Below are 5,524 nucleotides of genomic sequence, written 5' to 3'. Positions count from 1 at the left end.
GTGATGATTATCATGGGCATTGATTGCTATAGGAAAGTTTTAGGGTTTTTTTAAGTCTCTTCATGTAAATGCAATCATGCTCCTAAAAGTTGCTTGTCCTTAAATCAGGAGCATCACCTTAGTATCAGGGACATCTCCTGAAGCACGCTTTTGCTAAAAGAAAAAATTACCATAAGAGCTGTAGGTTAATGTCAGTATTAAATTTGCAGTACTTTTTTTTGTTTGTTTGTTACAGCAAAATAATTGCCAAAACAGAACCCTGAAAGTTGTCATTTATTCTAAAGCTGCCAAAATAACACCACTCTACCCTTCCCATGCCTTCTCCATTCAATTTCACCCATTTCCACAGGGGAATATTTGAAGTGACTCAGGTTGTGAAGCTTATGGTGAGAGAGCCGCTGAATCCTATTAGAAAACTGACAATCTGCTTGTCCAGACAGGATGCCTGTCAAAGCAAGTTTGTCCAATCACTGACATTTGGGCTGGGGAACGTGATGGGAGGTGATTGATGCATGATCTCCACATTTGCTTCTCTTTCTGCCCAGTGAGCCAACAATTTGTCAGTGTGGGAAAATAAGCATGTTACAGAGTAAGATGCTAGTCCCACAGATAAGCAGGAAGAATTTGGCTGTCACCTACGGCAACTTGAGTCTCTAGGTAGGTGAATGAGATAATCACAGCTGGCAGAATTTGCCTCCTATTCAAGGAAGAAGCAGACCCTCCTAAGACAAGACTTTAAACTGATTTTATATTAGCAGTTACTGTCGCTTTCAGCAAGAAATTTCTTAAGGTAATTTACAACTCCTGGTATGGATGGAGGAAATGAGCTACATACTGCTGAATTAGAAAGGTCTTAAAGAAAATTGTGTGAATAGCTATATTAATTGAGTTCAACACCAGGATTTATATTTGAAAAACCTTTTATCCAGACAGTTTGTTAGCAAAGACATTCTTCCTAAAGGACAAGTGATAAACAAGAATAATGGGAAGAACTGGAGGGTGAAGCAGCATAGTTTGCACTTTCTTTGCATTTTGTAAAAAAAACTATGAATCATGAACAAGTGGCATTGCCACTTGTGCCTTTTTGGCTCATCCAAATATATTTCAAATATTCATTTTGCATAAATAACTGTAAAGAATGTTGCCAAAATAAAGATTCTTTAATTTCCCAAAATCAAAAAGTGAGAGTTAATCAGAAGGACAGGCAGAAATACTGATCTTCAATCTCCTACATAAACAGTTTGACTGTCCTCGTGTTATATAGAATATATATTGTCTGTGTTCAAAGACACTTATTCACCATTTCAGGAAATCATATTTTTAAAAAAATCACTTCCTTTTTAGAGGAGTATGAAAAATCTAAAATTCATTGAATTAATATGTGAATTTCTTCTATCTTCTTCATCATCAAATTTTTACTTTAAGGCAGAATCAGAATAATTTTCATTGTTGCCCTGCTACAAATGTACAAATTAACATTGGGATGACAATCATTCCTGGATGACTTAACAAGTGTGGGAATGAAGGTAACGCACTAAAAATACTTGATCATTTTAACATCACAGGTAGATTTAGAATCAGCTTGCTGAACTTCTGCTCCAGTCCATTGACCACTGCACAATGTAATTTTAAATCTTCCGCCTGGAAATGGTAATTTAGTTTGGTTTCCCTCAGGTCCTGTTTAGAATAAAAACATTAATTCATAACTTCAGATTTTTTCAAAGATAAAAATTGAAGATGGGTATAAAAACAGATGACTCTTGGAACTAACTTTCTTCCCTCTCATGGAAAATAATCTTCCCATAATTTTTGTCCAATTTCTTCAATTAGTCTTTATAATAATATATAACTTTCTTGGAGCAGGTTTAAAAACTAAAAATTTTTAAATCCCAGCACTGTTTCCAACAGGAAAAAGTGTGTTAGGCATGTAGAACAATGCAGAAAAATGTGAAAAAAAAAAAAGTACAATAATGTAAAAAGCATATGTGGTTAATACAGAATTAAGATAGTACTAATGCATAAAAAAAAATTATAAATAAAATTTCTGTAATGATGCTTAACATAATTTGAATAAAGTGTTTGTTTGGAGAGAGGAAAATTGTATGAACCTAAGAACCTACCCCTGAGGGAATATGTATGTATTATTTTTGCAACCTGTCAGAGCAATTAATTCTGTTTTCTTTGTATCTTTCTTTTCACTTACTGCAGTGTGTTTCTGAGGAGCTATGCAGAGTAACATATAGCAAAAAACTTTATTGGAACAAAATTGAAAATTACTACAGCAGTCCATTAACCAGGATTTATTAATTCAAAGTGTTACCTACTCGACCCGTTAACCGACAAGAGGAAGCTTTCTTTTTTGCCCAAGTGGGAAAAAAACAAATTGTTCTGCTTAATAATTCACTTTCTTCAGTGCTGAATGCTGAATATGCCTCAGTACATTGGCCACAGTTCTCAGACACTTTGCTCAGAGGTCAACCTCTTGTCAGACAGAAGAAACAACCTTTGAAGCAACTCAGGAAGACAGCACTTGTATCTTTGGGGTGTTGTGACTTTTTTCTTTCTTTTTTTTTTTTTTTTTTTTTGTAGTGCAAGGTTTTATTGGAAAGAAACTTGCATTGGTGTTTTCATTAAGTTTTGACAAATGTCAGTTGAATCAAGGATTTTAAATACCAATAAAATGCATAGCACAGTTTTCTGTTGTTTTGGATGACATGCCATTTAAGGAAGATTAAATAAAGGATATGACTGCAGCTTGGTTTCCACACAGCTACTGAGGGGGAAAACATGTCCACTATTTTTTTTGGAATTGAAGAAAAGTTCATTAAGGACTTGAAGAATATGCTGAGCTGGAAGGGACCCATGATGATCATTGAGTCCACCTCCTAACTCTACACCTACATATTAAACCATGTGTCTAAGAGCACTTCCCAAATATTTCTTGAAAACTGACAGGCTTGAAGCCATGATGTGTTCCCCAGGGAGAAGTTCCACTGCTTGATAATACTCTCAGTAAAGACCTTTTTCCTAATACCCAATCTGAAATCCCCTGATTCAGCTTTAACATTCCTTTACATCCTACTACCAGACACCATAGAAAGCAACCAGCAGCTCCATCTCTGCTCCCCATCATGAGGAAATCATAGGCAGCAATGAGTTCGTGATTCAGCCTTCTTTTCTGTAATCTGAACAAAGTCATGCCCTCTACTCCATCTTTCTTGCCCGCCTTGGGACATATTCCAACATTTTTATATCCTGCTTCTATAATGTGGAGCTCAACACTGAACATTTATTCAAAGTGGGGCTGAGTGTTTTGAAGAGCAGCAAAACTGATAAAGAACTGGAAGGAAAAAACAAAGACACAGCATTAAAAGTGTTCATAGGGTTACACTTTTTGTCATGTGAAAGTTAAGAATACTTTTAAAAATTCTTATAATTTTATTTTGGTCAGTACTTGCAGTTGTCCTCCCTCGTGTATTTGCAATTGGTCAGTGTTTCTTTCCAGATCTTTCATATCTGCTCTACAATATCAGCTATATCAGCTTTACAAGCTTCTGTCTATTTGAAAAAATGATGAAAGTAACTGAAAGTGAATTACTTTCTCCTAGTATTGGCACTATAAAATGTTTCACATTAAAACTCAATAATTTTTTCTTTCCTTTTCAAGTAGAAAGCCCCTTTTTTTCCTCCTTTTAACTTTATCTGATTTCCATAATGCCTTTTGCATCCTGAATTCCGTTTGTTGCCAGCTGGCAGAGACACTGGAAATTCAAAGTCTGCTTTTCATACTTGTGGTAGGATGAATTCTCAAACTAGTGTTTCAGTCTTTGCTGCTCTTGAACAAAACCATGGATCATAAGGTAAATGGTGTCAATGTTACATGGAGTGTCTCCTGGCATTTTGGCAAAGGGTTCCTCTGCTTGACAAAGCAAATTTGGCTAAATCCAGCTGTAGGAGAGGACATGTGTCCTGATGTCCTGATATGACAGGCTGGAGAGGACCTGATCTCTGCTCACCAGCAGGGACCTCTTCTGCTCTGGTGCTTTGTTCTAGCTCTGCATTTTTCTCATTCTTGGTTTGCTCTAAAGATATTTTTATAGCACTTGAAATTAATTTCATTTATGAAGTTTAAGGCTCACATTTTAAAAAGTTACATAAATCCCACTTACAAGCTTCCAGCACTCTGATACAGTGTTTGTGTTCACTGGCAGATACTTCTCTTCAGTTTCCCACTTTTTCCCTTTCCTAATGTTTTGCTAAACATGGATAAAAAATAAACTCATAAAATATGGTGTTCTGTGGGCTCTAAACTTTTGCCAGTAGCACAGCACACTGTCAAGAATGCTTACATTTTTGAACAGCAGATGCAGAAGCAACCCTCTTGAGAGGAACAGAGAACAACAGACAGAACAGGGAAACTGATTTTGCCCACATCTCCTTAGTGGTTCATTAATTTTCTCTTCCAATACCAAATTAATTACCCCTCTAATGCCTTTGCATTGTTTCATGTTTGATTTTTTGTGATTCTCTCCAAGACTTCCCATTTATGCCCTTCTTGAAATGTCCTCCCTGGAATCTGAGCTCAGGATTATGAGAGAGGTACCACACCTAATGTGAGGTGTCTTGGCTGGGAAACGAGTACCAGCACTGGGTATGACATCACAGCCCCAATGTAATGTTGATGAAAAACGAGGCATGGGACCACCTTGTTTTGATGATTTATTGCTCAAGCAGCCAGATAAGGTGTCAGTCTCAAGGAGTGGGATTTAGAGGAGCAACAAGTCAGCCATAGCTCAAGGAAGACACAAGTTTCTTCTTCCCACAGCACTATATAACATTTTGGTCCAATAGGCAGTTGCCACAAAGCTTCTTTTCATTTATTAACCTATCACCTTTGCTTAATTTTGCTGCACTGCATCTGTCTCTGAGCCACTAAGCTGACAGTTCATGTACTCATACACACACCTCTGTTAGAGTTTCTAGTTCTATAACCTACCCTATATCTCACACTCTTACAGCTTAAACTTCAAACTATTTTACCTAATATAATTTCGTACCTACTTAAAACATGTTTTTACTTATATCTATAGGAACATAACTTTATAATTTTTCTACCCAATGTCTGTGTACCTTCATAATTACATTAACCCAAGCGCTTTCCAAGGCTGCAGATTGAACCCTTCAGCATCTGTAGAATTTTCCGTTTTTCCACTTCCCACAATGTAACCCTTTCCACTGTGCAAAAGAGACTGCCTGCAGTACATGGAATATCTCTCACCTTGATGGAACAGCTCCTGTAATCAGGGCTGTAGCAAACAAAACTTCTAAAGGAAGGGGTCAATATATAATTTTGATTGCAGTGTTTCCAATCCAATTTGGGATATTTTTTTTTTTATCATCGCATTATATTACCAAAAAAAAAAAATATAGAAAAAGGAGAGGCTTAAAGGCTATTATTGTTTCCCCTTTTATTTTGACACAAAATGGAGTTCTAGTTGTATAAGAACTAGAGTACCATACTGAA

At 36.4% G+C, this 5,524-nt stretch overlaps 1 long non-coding RNA gene across 1 annotated transcript; it reads left to right on the top strand.

The window, feature by feature from the left end:
• The first annotated feature begins 503 nt into the window (after window positions 1-503).
• Window positions 504-4,511, top strand: LOC147655517 (uncharacterized). Its single transcript, XR_015279468.1, has 2 exons — window positions 504-657; window positions 2,209-4,511. It is a non-coding gene; the product is annotated as an uncharacterized LOC147655517 (long non-coding RNA).
• The last annotated feature ends 1,013 nt before the right edge of the window (window positions 4,512-5,524 follow it).

The sequence above is a fragment of the Cyanistes caeruleus genome, chromosome 1, assembly GCF_971803275.1.
Source record: "Cyanistes caeruleus chromosome 1, bCyaCae1.hap1.1, whole genome shotgun sequence".
Taxonomy (NCBI): Eukaryota; Metazoa; Chordata; class Aves; order Passeriformes; family Paridae; genus Cyanistes; species Cyanistes caeruleus.
The sequence above is the reverse complement of the archived record's forward strand: the minus strand, read 5'-3'. Positions and strand labels throughout refer to the sequence as shown.